Raw genomic sequence first — 14188 nt, 5'->3', positions numbered from 1 at the left:
ATGGCGTCGTAATTTTCCAACTTTCCATTATATCTCCTCCTAAAAATGGACAGAAAAATCAGGACAGAAGGAAAAATCAGCAGAAGAAAAGACTAAGTGACTCGATATGCCACAAGACCCAAATATGTACAGGAAGACCAAACCATCTGCCAGCAGTAGGACCTTCACCGGTCCCACATGAGATACGCAGCCATGTGGAGGGAAGAGAAGATCCCAACAGTGGACCCTAACTTGTGTGGGAACCTCTGCAAGTGGGTCTGAACACAACAGGCAGAATGGGAGAAGGTCTACAGGGTCCCATTTGGTGTGAGAGCAGCAAGGCCACAGGGTCCCACCGAGGGGCAGTGGGAAGATGGAAGAGTGGCTTACACCTTTACCAAAATCTCCCTTCTACTAGGACAATGGTTCAACTGCCAGTAGTAACTTCAGATTGAGCTGGTAGGTACTGGGGCAGCAATACTGAAAAACAGAAGGGTCAGAGGAGTCAGATGTCGTTTTTTACCCCTAGAAACAGCAGAGGAAGAAGCCATGAAGGTAGGAAAGCAACCGTGGTCCATCCCCACCCTGTACACTGAAATCTGTTCCTAAAAATACAGGGAAACGCTCCTTATTTAAACATCAAATGAAAAAGAATTGCGATTTAATTTTATGTAAAGATTTATGAATAAAAATAGAACATACCATAATATGACAGAACTGAAATAAAAGTATCTTGTGTAATGTAAAATATGTGTCTAACTTAAATATGTAACAACAATAACAAAAAGGAGAGATGGTAGTAAAAAAAAAAAAAAACACTGTTGCATTGTCAAGAAGGAATAAAAGCTGTAATTGAAACTATACTATCTCCTTGCAGTCCTGACAAGTTGGTGCAGACTCATCTTTCCCTGGGCCTACCCACTAAGCACAACTATAAATCCTGAAAATAACGCAAGAGGCAACCAAAGGAGGTACTCCAAATGTGGTAAGAAGAAGACAAACTGGTCTGGGAACCCAGGACGGGAAGAACAGCACTGTGGCGGGGTGTTTTACATCCCAGAAGACAGTGGCCTGGACCTGCTATGTTTTGACCCTTGACCCAGCAACAGAAGGTAACCCAGGTAGGCTAATTCTTCCCCCACATCTAATGGGAGCCAATCTGACAAGGCCATCAGGTGAGCCCAGCAACACCAGTAAGGGGATGGATTGGGAGCCCAGCAAACAATAAGCAAACAAGGGAAATGCCCTACATTTCTGCTGGGCTTGAGCCTTCCCTCCCCCAGGAGACAGACAGCAGTATGGAGGGCCTGGGGGACCGCTTCTGCGTCTTAGGTGGCATGCCAGACACTCAGGTCAAGAAAACAGCACCAGAAGCTTCTGAAAATTACATTGTTATTGGAACCACAGCCCACAAATACAGGCCAGATGCAGCTTGCTATAAACAGGGTGGCTTCCCACTAAAAGAAAAGATTTAGTAGGAGCCAGGATCTCCTAAAATAACAGACAAAATGCTGAGGATACAATTTTTTAAAAGTCACCTGTGGGCCTCCCTGGTGGTGCAGTGGTTGAGAGTCCGCCTGCCGATGCAGGGGATACGGGTTCGTGCCCCGGTCTCGGAGGATCCCATATGCCGCGGAGCGGCTGGGCCCGTGAGCCATGGCCGCTGAGCCTGCGCGTCCGGAGCCTGTGCTCCGCAACGGGAGAGGCCACAACAGTGAGAGGCCCGCATACCGCAAAAAGAAAAAAAAAGAAGAAAAAAAAAAAAAAGTCACCTGTTATAGAAAGAACAAAGAAAATCTCAACTTGAATCTCAATCCACTGACACCAACACCGAGATGATTTAGAGGGTGGAATTATCTGACAAGGATTTTAAAGCAGCCTTAACACAGGGTCTTCAACATCAATTACAAACTCTCTTAAAACAATGAAAAAATAGAAAATCTCAGTCATGAAATAGAAGTTATTGAAAAGAACCAAATGGATATTATAGAACTGAAAAATGCAACAGAAATTTTTAAAACTTCCTGGATGGGCTCAATAGTGCAAATGACAGAGGATAAAGTTAGTGAATTTGAAGGCAGATCAATAAAATTCTCCTAATCTGAGCAACAGAGCGAAGAGACTTAAGAAGAAAAAGAATGGACAGTGTCATTCTCAAAAGAATGGACATAATTGTAATAAATAACAAAGGATCTAACATTTGTATCACGGGAGTCCCAAAGAGAGATAAGAAAGAAAGAGTGGGACTGAAAGAATACTCAAAGAAATAATGGCTGAAAACTTTGGTTTGGTTTTGTTTGGTGAAAGACACAATCCTATAGATTTAAGAAACAGAATGAACCCCAAACAAAATGAACCCAAAGAATATGACATCAAGAGACATTGTATTAGTTTTTATAGCTGTCATAGCAAATCACCACAAACTTAATACAAATTTATTACCTTACAGTTCTATAAATCAGAAGGCCAGTACAACCAGCAGGGCTGCATTCCTTTCTGGAGATTCTGGGGGACAGTGTGGGTCTCTGCCTTTTCCAGATTCTAGGGGTTCCTCGTTTCTTGGCTCAAGGGCCCTTCTTCCATCTCCAAAGCCAGCGATGTCACATTTCTCTGACCCTTCTTCAGGTGTCACATCTCTCTCTCTGAGCAAAGCTGGGAAAATCTGGTTGCACTCATCCATGTAAACCAAGATAATCTTCCCATTTCAGAGACCTTAACCTAATGACATCTGTAAAGTCCCTTTTGCCATGTAAGGTAATATATTCACAAGTACTGGAGTTTAGAGCCTGGATGTCTTTGGGGGTCATCATTCTGCTGGCCACATATATCATAATTAAACTTCTGAAAACTAAAATCAAAGAAAAAAAATCATGAAAGCTGCCAGAGATAAATGAAACATCACCTATAGGTGAATACCAATTAAAACAGCAGTGGTGGGGCTCCCCTGGTGGCGCAGTGGTTGAGAGTCCGCCTGCCGATGTAGGGGACACGGGTTTGTGCCCCAGTCTGGGAAGATCCCACATGCCGCGGAGCGGCTGGGCCCGTGAGCCATGGCCGCTGAGCCTGCGCGTCCAGAGTCTGTGCTCCGCAACGGGAGAGGCCACAACAGTGAGAGGCCCGCATACCGAAAAAAAAAAAAAAAAATTAGTGGATCTCATCTAATACCATGTAGACTATTTTCAAGCACTGAAAGAAAAAAAAAAAGTCAGCTGCAAACTCAGCATTTAACGAGATAATCCTTGAGGAATAAAGGGGAAAAATACTCCAGCAAGTAACAGCAGAATGCACATTTTTTTCAAGCAACCATGAATATTCATTCACAAAGATAGACCATAACCTGAGTCATAAAACAAACTTTGACAAATTTAAAATAAATTGAATTATACAGAATATATTCTCTGACCATAATGGAATCAACCACGAAGCAGTAACAGAAAGACAACTGAAAATTTTCTAAACGTGTGGAAATTAAACAATACACTTCTAAATAATTGATAGGTCAAAGAAGCAGTCTCAAAGAAAATTTAAAATACATATATAGAACTGAAAATGTAAAATACATACCTAGAAGTGAATATAAATTAAAATACATATCAAAATATGTGGGGGGCAATGAAAGCAGAGCCAAGAGGAACTTCTATAGCACTAAAATGTTTACATCATGAAAAAGGAAAGTTCTCAAATCAATTATCTAAGTTCTTATCTCAAGAAGCTAGAAAAAGAAAAACAAAATAACTCCAAGGAAAGCAGAAAGAAGGTAAAAATAAAGATCAGAGCAGAAGACAATGAAATTGAAAATAAGACAATAGAGAAAAATCAATGAAACCAAAAGCTGTTTCTTTGAAAAAAAATTATTAACATTGATAAAGCTCTAGTGAGATGGGACAATAATAAAAAGAGAGAAGAGGGACTTCCCTGGTGGCACAGTTGTTAAGATTCTGCCTGCCAATGCAGGGGACATGGGTTCAATCCACATGTGGATCCAGGAAGATCCCACATGCTACAGAGCAACTAAGTCCATGCACAACTACTGAGCCTGTGCTCTAGAGCCCATGAGCCACAACTACTGAGCCCATGTGCCACAACTACTAAAGCCTGTGCGTTCTAAGGGCCCACGTGCTGCAACTACTGAGCCTGTGCGCTGCAACTACTAAAGCCTGCGCTCCACAACAAGCACTCCAGAGTGGTTATTTTTTGATAGTAATGATGATGAGAATAATGATAATGCTGTATTCAATGCATCCTTCTGTTTCTGACAGGGGCACTGAGTAATAGTATTTTGGAAGGTCTCATGGTATTTATTTATCAACCTCAAAGTGAAAAATAAAACCAAAATATTCTACTTCCATTATTAAATTCTAGAACTTTATTATTTACTAAAGCATCTAAGGTCTTTTAGCTCTTAAGTACATTTTTAGCCTGTATCACCTCCTGGACACTAAGATTTGAGGATACATCAGTAGGTTTTGTAGCATAACATCCCATCTTGGTAGCTTGTACTGGGTGGGCCAAAAGGTTCATTCGTTTTTTTCCGTAAGATAGCTCTAGACGCACTTAGCTGTCTTTAACTTCATTCAAAACAATTTTGTTAGATTGAATGTGCCAGCTGTCATATCAGCGTGCATTTAAAAAAGACATCAAAATTGGTGAATTTTTGTGTAGCCATTTTAATACTGAAGATGGAAGAAAAAAGGCAACATTCTCGGCATATTATGCTTTATTATTTCAAGAAAGGTAAAAACGCAACTGAAATGCACAAAAAGACTTGTGCAGTGTATGGAGAAGGTGCTGTGACTGATCGAACGTGTCAAAAGTGGTTTGCAAAATTCTTGCTGGGGATTTCTCGCTGGACGATGCTCCATGGTTGGGTAGAACAGCTGAAGTGGATAGCAATCAAATCAAAACAATAATTGAAAACAATCAACGTTATACCACGCAGGAGAGAGCAGACATACTCAAAATGTCCAAATCAAGCACTGAAAATCATTTGCACTAGCTTATCGTGTGAGTCGCTTCGATGTTTGGGTTCCACATAAGTGAAAAAAACCTTCTTGACCATATTTCTGCAGCAATTCTCTACTGAAATGTAATGAAAACGTTCTGTTTTTTGTTTTGTTTTGTTTTGTTTTGTTTTTTGCGGTACGCAGTCCTCTCACTGCTGTGGCCTCTCCCGTTGTGGAGCATAAGCTCCAGACATGCAGGCTCAGCGGCCATGGCTCATGGGCCTAGCCGCTCTGTGGCACGTGGGATCTTCCCAGACTGGGGCACAAACCTGTGTACCCTGCATCGGCAGGCGGACTCTCAACCACTGCGCCACCAGGGAAGCCCGAAAATGTTCTGTTTGTGATGGGCGATGAAAAGTGGATACTGTACAACAATGTGGAATGGAAGGGATCATGGGGCAAGCGAAATGAAGCACCACCAACCACACCAAAGGTCGGTCTTCATCCAAAGAAGGTGATGTTGTGTATATGGTGGGATTGGAAGGGAGACCTGTATTATGAGCTCCTTCCAGAAAACCAAAGGATTAATTCCAACAAGTACTGCTCCCAATCAGACCAACTGAAAGCGGCACTCGATGAAAAGGGTCCAGAATTAGTCAACAGAAAACGCATAATCTTCCATCAGGTTAATGCAAGACTGCATGTTTCTTTGATGACCGGGCAAAAACTGTTACAGCTTGGCTGGGAAGTTCTGATTCATCTGCCATATTCACCAGATATTGCACCTTTGGATTTCCATTTATTTCGGTCTTTACAAAATTCTCTTAATGGAAAAAATTTCAACTTCCTGGAAGACTGTAAAAGGCACCTGGAACAGTTCTTTGCTCAAAAAGATGAAAAGTTTTGGGAAGATGGAATAATGAAGTTGCCTGAAAAATGGCAGAAGGTAGTGGAACAAAGGGGTGAATATGTTGTTCAATAAAGTTCTTGGTGAAAATGAAAAATGCGGTTTTTAAATTTTTACTTAAAAAACCGAAGGCACTTTTTGGCCCACCCAATATTATTATTCCTACAGAAAAAAACTAGGGAACACACAAGGATGAAGTAATTAATCATACGCCAAGACAGGGAAGGAACCAAAATGAAATGTTTTGGATTTGGAAACCCCCATACTAACTGATAAACTCTGATGCCAGCCCTTGATGGGCACTGAGTATGCTTGTTCCTTATTTTCACAATTATACTCACACTACACTTATACTGAGAAAACATGGTAATGCTCAAATGAGTAGGACTCTTTAAGCATTAAAGGTAAATGATGGATGAGGAATTCCTATAGGACTCCCTATGAGTGAAGTGAAACTGTACGAAACATCACTGATCCCTGTGCCTATATACTGGCCTTCGTCAGACAGTTTTTAAAAATCAGGCACAGACTCTTCAGGATACATGGGTATAAAGATAAACTATGGGAAACATTCCAGCTGTCTGTGACATAGATAGCTGCACAGTGAGCTGGCGATGGTGTGCATTTCTGTAGAAAATGACCATCAGTCAGTCAACCAGCTTGGAACTTGTTGCCAAAAGCGGAAACAAGCCATCATTAGTGTTAACAGAGTTGCTGGCTGACAGGTAATGAGGCTATTGACCAGACAAAAGCTCTGTGGCCCTTTTTCCCCTTGGAACTCCCTGAACTGAGTATGTGCAGCATTACAATGGAAATCTCCCTCAACAAATCCTTTCCACCGTGTCCTGGTAAATCTTCACAAAGTAGTCCTCAAATATATAACTTAGTTTCATATATCATCTAGCTGTTGATTCCCACTGTCCAGAATCATCTGGTGAAAAGACAAGTGAGTAGGCTAAAAAGTAACTGGACATAAGACAACCCCACCCATTCTGCATTATCTGCATTCATAGCTCTTTTGGGGCCTACTACCCACTTCTTCGGCTCCGCCACTGTACACCTTTCTACTCTTCACTTGTGGCTGTAAAGGACTGTACCCACCAAGGCCTCCCCAGGTGACTGCGCTCACATGTGGATTCCCACTTACATTTTAAATGACATTTTCCATCAATACAGGGAAGGCAGAATCAACAGGATATTGTGGCTTCCCTGCATAGGACAATTATCTCTGGCGATAAGGGTTGAAGGCTGTCACTGAAGCATGTACATGATAACGGGGGGAGCAAAAAAAATCAATGTATAGAGCACAAAGCTCTCAAGGAAGGAGAATGTCAGTGAGTCACATAGAAATAAAGCATAAATTTTGTATCTGTTTGCCAAGAATGGAAGCTGTAGGTTTACTGAAATCAACCTAAGTTACACATAGATAAAGATAAATGGACTGTGCATTGTTACAAAGAAACAACAAAATGGAATCACTTGTGCTAAGCCCCACATCAGCAAACCAAACTTAATACCTAACCTAATTGCAGTTACAACCTCCCCCAGGAATATAGTCTTAACCCAGTGGTCCTCAACCTTTTTGGCACCAGGGACCGGTTTCATGAAAGACAATTTTTCCATGGACCTGGGGGTGGGGGGATGGTTTCTGGATGATTCAAGCGCATTACATTTATTGTGCACTTTATTTCTATTACTATTACATTGTAGTATATAATGAAATAATTATACAACTCACCGTAATGTTGACAGGAGGCGGAGCTCAGGCGGTAACGTGAGCAATGGGGAGCGGCTGTAAATACAGATGAAGCTTCGCTTGCTCATCCACCGCTCACCTCCTGCTGTGTGGCCTGGTTCCTAACAGGCCATGGACTGGTACCGTTCCGTGGCCCAGGGGTTGGGGACCCCTGTCTTAACCGGTCAGTATGGAAATTTCTGGTCAGCACCAGTGAGGGAATCTACCACACAGGTCCCCTCCTGTCCCCCATAGGTAGCTTACCTAAGCCTGAAGCAATCCACTCTTTTCCTCCTTTTGCTTATAAAAGCTTTCCGTTTTGTACAGCTCCTCTGAGCTCCTCTCTACTTGCCAGATGGGATGCTGCCCAGTTCATGAATCGTTTAATAAAGCCAATTGGACCTTTAAATTTTACTCGGTTAAATTTTTGTTTGTTAACAGTGTGTACAGGTAGACACACATGCACATACACAGAAACCTGTCACACCCAAAGCTTTTTCTGCATATCTTGATTTTACTATATTTTCTGAATATTAAGCAGGAAAACCTTTCTGTAGAATAATTAACTTACCTGCAAGTTTGAGCAGTTGTGGAATAGAAAGCTTGCTAATGAACGCTACTCACCTGGGTTTTGTTGATGCTGGACGGGAAGAGAGAAGATTTCTTTTTCTGAAACTCCCACCAAAGTCCCAAGGAGTGTTTTCAGGCTGACAGTTGCTGGTGAGGACAGCCCTTGGCAAACACAACAGCCTCCCTGGGCCCACAGCAGGTCCCCATTCCCCTCAGAACAAGACATACAGAGTTGGCTGGATTCGCTCCAACTATCACTGAGGCAAGCTCCAGCAAGAGTAAAATTGGGTGACATCATACAAAGACCTAAGCAAGGGGTTCCAGTCTTTTACTAAGAATTATCTCCTGGAAGGGAAGCTGTCCATTTGTTTTTAGAGCTTATGATTTAATAAAATAGACAAAATTTCCATTTCCCTGGGTCAGAGATTTTTGGCAATCTCTCTGTAGACTTAGTTTGATTTCCTATCCTCTACCTGCTCTTCAGCAGAGAAAATCTGACCATGTACATCCTGGGCCTAATTTCAGAAGAGTACTGTTTTGTAACCGTCTTCACTGTAGCTTCTAAGATCACCTTAGCGGGCTTCCCTGTGTACACAAAGGGAACCTGGGTTTAGCGGGCACTAGAATAGGAGACAGCGCCCCCTGGAGGAAATTGGTGAACAAAGCTGGCAGAGAAACTGCTACAACCGGACGGCTTATGAGTCAGCAGCGGCCCAAGGACCCCTTTAACTTGTGCACCTTTGATGTTCCCAACTGTAAACTGGGTATTCTCACTTCTGCCATCCTGTCCATCTTCTTATGCTTGGAAGTTCAGGTCAGAGATCCTCCACACTTCCCTCCTCAGAAAGCACTTTCGATTTATCCAAAATTTTATGTTTTCATATTTGGCTATTTTTAAGATCAGTGAGAGAGATACCATCAACGGGAATGCCAAAATTGTGCAACATCAGAAAGTAAATTAAAATGAATCATGAGGGGGCCTCCCTGGTGGCGCAGTGGTTGAGAGTCCGCCTGCCGATGCAGGGGATACGGGTTCGTGCCCCGGTCTGGGAGGATCCCATATGCCGCGGAGCGGCTGGGCCTGTGAGCCATGGCCGCTGGGCCTGCGCATCCGGAGCCTGTGCTCCGCAACGGGAGAGGCCACAACAGTGAGAGGCCCGCATACAGAAAAAAAAAAAAAAAAAAAAAAGAATCATGAGGTTTCATGCAGATATGCTGGGGGAGAAGGGAACAGGTTGTCAGTTCTTTCTTTCCAGAAAAAAACCCCTGATGTCCTGGGGTTTCCCAGCCCTCCTGGCCTGGGCAGGGTAACCACACCTTTTTATGGGGTGGTCTCTGGCTCAGAAGACTACAGCTTTTGGTCATAGTTACCTAATATCTAACCAACTGAAGACTAGAGAATATATGGCTGCTATTTTTATTACCATCCTTCTAGTTTCCAAATAATTTTGCAGTGTAATCTGTTTATGGCCAACTCTTTACTTACATTCTCTATGTAACATGGAGGTTGGTTCTAATTTTTTTGCCTTTTAGAAACTTCCCTTAAGTCATAACATTGGTTTCTTTCTTTTCATTAAAAAATATCTGTGGCCCAGAAATTCTATGCTGAGGTATCTACCTAAGAGAACCAAAGGGTTCAAATCTATTTCTTGTATCGAGGGTGTAGGAGGAAGGTAAAAGGAATACTCTTTCTCAGCACCTGGATTCTCAGGGTTTTCTGGGAAGGCCTTGAGCAATGGTTTTTTTTTTTTTTTTTTTTTTTTTGCGGTACACAGGCCTCTCACTGTTGGGGCCTCTCCCATTGCGGGGCACAGGCTCTGGACACGCAGGCTCAGCGGCCACGGCTCACGGGCCCAGCCACTCCGTGGCATGTGGGACCTTCCCGGACCGGGGCACGAACCCAGGTACCCTGCATCAGCAGGCGGACTCTCAACCACTGCGCCACCAGGGAAGCCCCCGAGCAATGGTTTTTAAGGGGTATCCTCACCAGCCATAAAGCACTACTTTAATGTGAGGCAGCTGGAGCTCATTACCAGGAACAGGGTGGGAACAGGAGGCCCTACTTCCTTTCTTCTTCCTGCTTGTGCCCAGCTCCTCCTGTTCAGCTCAGAGGTGTATCTATCTCTCCTCCTTAAACCTCTGGACCTGCAGGAGCTCCTCTGGGCCTCCGGACCTTAAGGTGGAGCAGCCGATCTGCCTGGCTCAAGATGAGATTCTCATATTCTTATTTCCAAAGCAGTGTCGCCTGATCCTAACTGAACGGTCAAATGTTCACAGACCAGTTTTGCTATCATGTACAGAAGGCTCTAAAGTATATCTTACACTCAAAGTTATTTTAAGAGATGAAAGGGCAAATTGTTATTGTTCTTTTCCTAAGGAAAAAGGTAACAAATAGCCAAGAAGAACATGCATTGAGAAATTGGCAGCTTTCTTGTGTGTACAGACGTTCCTTCTTTAGCATCCCTGTCCTCAAGTTATGGGATGGGGAGGGTGGGAAGGAGAAAAGGTGCTCATGTGTCTTTAGGATGGGGTAGCGTGGAAGCAGCTTAGTTCATGACTGACTCCCAGTGAATGCTGGCAGCTGGGGAGAAGGGAGGTCCAATGCTGCTGCAGCGGTGCCAGGCGTGCAATAGGTGGGTAGCCAAGGGGGTCAGCGAGCGTTCCTGTAGAAAAACGCCATGCTCAGAATGACTGTGCTAAGTCAAGGCAGCGTTCATTAAGTATTTGTTCAGGCTCAGGAGCTATGGGAATAAATGGAAACAGTCCCTGCCCTTGAGGGTCACTCGGTCGTGGGTGGGAGGAGGGGAGTGAGTAGTAGGGGGTGAAGGAGAGCAGGAGGTATGAGATAAATCCATTTAAAACATTCTTTCCTGTAACAGGTAACTGACCTGAGGCTTCCTTGCAGGGAAAGCAGGAGTTTGGTTTATTTAATCCACTATCCTGTTGGCAATCACAGCAAGCCCTCAAGGACTTTTCCGGAGAATGAAGGCCTAGTTTATCCCCCTTGACATAAACGTTGGAGGTGTGGGGAGGCTCCGCTTTTCCTAGAAATTGTACTTGCCTCTGTAATTCACTGACAGCATGTGCTGTGGGAAGAGGACAAGTGGATTGAAGTTAAAGAATGAGAGTCTGCTTGGTTCAGGTACTCGCTAGTTGTATAATCTTTATACTCAAAGTGGGTTTATTGTACACAACATGTAGCTGGGTCTTTGTTTTTTTATCCACTCTGGCAATCCCTGTCTTTTAATTAGTGTATTTTGACCATTCACATTTATAGTTATTACTTATACAGTTGGATAAATATGTTTGTAGCTTTTCTATTCATTGTGCTTGTTCTTTTTTTCCTCTGGTTTTGAACATTTTTGTGTGATTCCGAGTTCTCTCTTCTCTTAGAATATCCATTACATTTTCTTTTTATATTGTTTAGCAGTTGCCCTCAAGTTTACAATATACATGTATAACTAATGAGTCCACCTTCAAATAACACTACACTGTTTCACATATAGTGCCCAGTCTACTGGTAAGCCATCAGAGGCATTACAGTTACACTTCTGTGGATTTCTAGCATTTCCTTTTGACTTTTCTTAGAGTTTCCATCTCTCTGCTTACACTACCTACCTGTTCTTTCATGATGTCTACTTTTTCCATTAGAGCCTCCACATATTAATTGGTTATCTTAAATTCCCTGCCTGAGAATTCCAACATTTGTGCCATATCTGAGTCTGGTTCTGATGCTCTTCATATTGTTGTGGATTTTTTAAAAAAATTATCTTTTAGCATGCCTTGCAACTTTTTGGTTAAAATCCAGACATAATGTACATCAGGTAATAGGAACTGAGGTGGAAGGCCTTTCGTGTTAGGATGTATGTTAACCTGTGAGCAGCTGGGCTGTGTGTAATGTCTGCTGCAGCCATAGGTGCTGGAGGCTGCAGCTTCCTCCAGGGTCCTTGCTGCTACCTCTACTGTCCCTGGGTTTCCCTAGGAACTACTCCTTAAACAGAGTCTGTGCCTTGCAGCTCTCCCAGCTGTAACTCACAGTCATTGTATTTGATTTCTGGTGCTGTGGAGGCAAGGCGTGGGGAAGGGGTGGCATTCTACAATTGTAGCCTTAAATCTCAGTCTTTTAGTGGGCCTGTGTCTCCAGGCTGTCACCTTTACAGGTGTTTCTTAGCTATTTTTTTTTACCCCTGAGGTGAGACAGGAAGGCTTGAGGGGGCTGGAATTGGGTAAATGCCCATCTCCCATGTGGGATAAGGCTCTGGTGAAGTCTTTCACTCTAGCAAGTAGCCCTTTGTCATGGAGGGTGTTCTGGGCATAGTTCAGAATGGTTACCTTTCTCCTCTATCTGCAGAGCCACGAGGAGATTTTTCTTGACTCTTCATCATAAGAATGCCTGGTAGCTCACACTCAACCTCCAGCAATTTGTCAAGATTACCACATAAGTGATCCTACCCGTCCACGGCTCTGGTGGTTTCTGCTACAGGTAAGTTGATCTCAGCTGAGAATCTCCATATTCACCCATCTCATGATTCTCTGACGAGTATTAAGGAAAGGTGTTGATTTTCAGTTTTCTCAGCGTTTTTCTTGTTGTAACAATAGGAACGACAACTTCCAAGCCCTTTATACACACTGGGCCTGAAACCAGAAGTCTAGCTGTACAATCTTGAGCAAGTTAACTCCTCTGAAGCTATTTCTCCCTTTATGATATAGTGATAATAAAACTTTTAGGCCTACTTCATGTCATTACTTACATTAAAATGCTTTGTAAATGGTAAAGCACTATACTTCCATATGGATTATTACGGATTTGTCAACATCCACCACGAATTTGGGAGTTGTCACCAGGAAATGCCTGTCAAGCCAGGAATCACATTTCCCAGCTCCTGTGAAATTGCTGTGTGCCAGAAGGACGCAGTGAAAGACATGTGTCCCAATTCCACAACTGGCTCATAATAATGCCCCAGTGGTCCTCCCTCCTCCTACCCTTCTCCTGCAAGCAGAGGATGACGTGACCTTTGGGTATAATGGAGCCACAAGATGGAAAATTCCCTGCCTGCGAGGAACAGACCACTGGATTGTTATGTGTGCAAGACATAATTTTATTGTCTTTAATCACTGAAACCTTGGTTTTTGTTTGTTAGGGCAGCTGATGTTACCCTATCTAACAAAGAAATCGTTATCCTGATATTGGAGCTGCAGTTACAAAAACCTAAAATTTGTGGTTTTCAAATTTCATATTCACTGGTTAGGAGCTGGGTGGCTAAAAAACAGGTATTGTGGGCTGGAAAGACTGAGGCTCATGTGATGCTGCGGTGCAGTATTGAGTGAAACTCACCTGCGATAATATGAGTGATAAAGAGAAAACAGAGACTGTTGGGGAAAGTGGAGGGCAAGAGGCAAAGTGCAAGCATGTATTGACTACTTGTCTCTACTTTCTGAGGGAGGGAGGGACAAAGAGAAAGGGAGAGAGAGAGAGGTGGAAAGAGAGGATTGGCTAGTTGAAATTGGCAAGCAGAAAAGGAAAAGTCCAGAATTTTGGGTCCTTGCAGTGTTACAACAATTGAGTTTACAGATTACAGACAATAGGAAATAAGATTGAAAAAGGCCTGTTAAGACTTACCAGGTCAACTCAGTTTTGAGGACAATACAGATGATGGATGTGACGTTACTGTCCAAGTCTTTAGACAGTTTCAAGACGACCGCTAATACACTGACAGGGAGACTGGCTTGAGGGCAAGGAAACAAACATGTAACTCCCCAGTCCTTCCTGTGCACCCGCCACCCCCAGGCCTGGGCAGCCCTGTTCAGCACTTGCCAGCCTCTGCTCCGCTGCAAGCTCGCAGGTCTGCTCAGCTCTGAACCCCATAACCCGGATGGATGCAGCGCCTGGCGTGTCCAAGGGGCTTGGAAGAGGTACTGTGAAATAACACATTTTACGGCAAGACAAGAAAAACGTAAATGTAAAAAATCTTCTCTGCCCTTAGGCCTCTTCTCTACCCTCTACCGTGCATTGTGTCTCTGCATTAGGCATTGACCAAACCTCCCCATCGGCAG

This window comes from Mesoplodon densirostris, chromosome 14 (assembly GCF_025265405.1).
Source record: "Mesoplodon densirostris isolate mMesDen1 chromosome 14, mMesDen1 primary haplotype, whole genome shotgun sequence".
Taxonomy (NCBI): domain Eukaryota; kingdom Metazoa; phylum Chordata; class Mammalia; order Artiodactyla; family Ziphiidae; genus Mesoplodon; species Mesoplodon densirostris.
Note: the sequence above shows the minus strand (reverse complement) of the source record.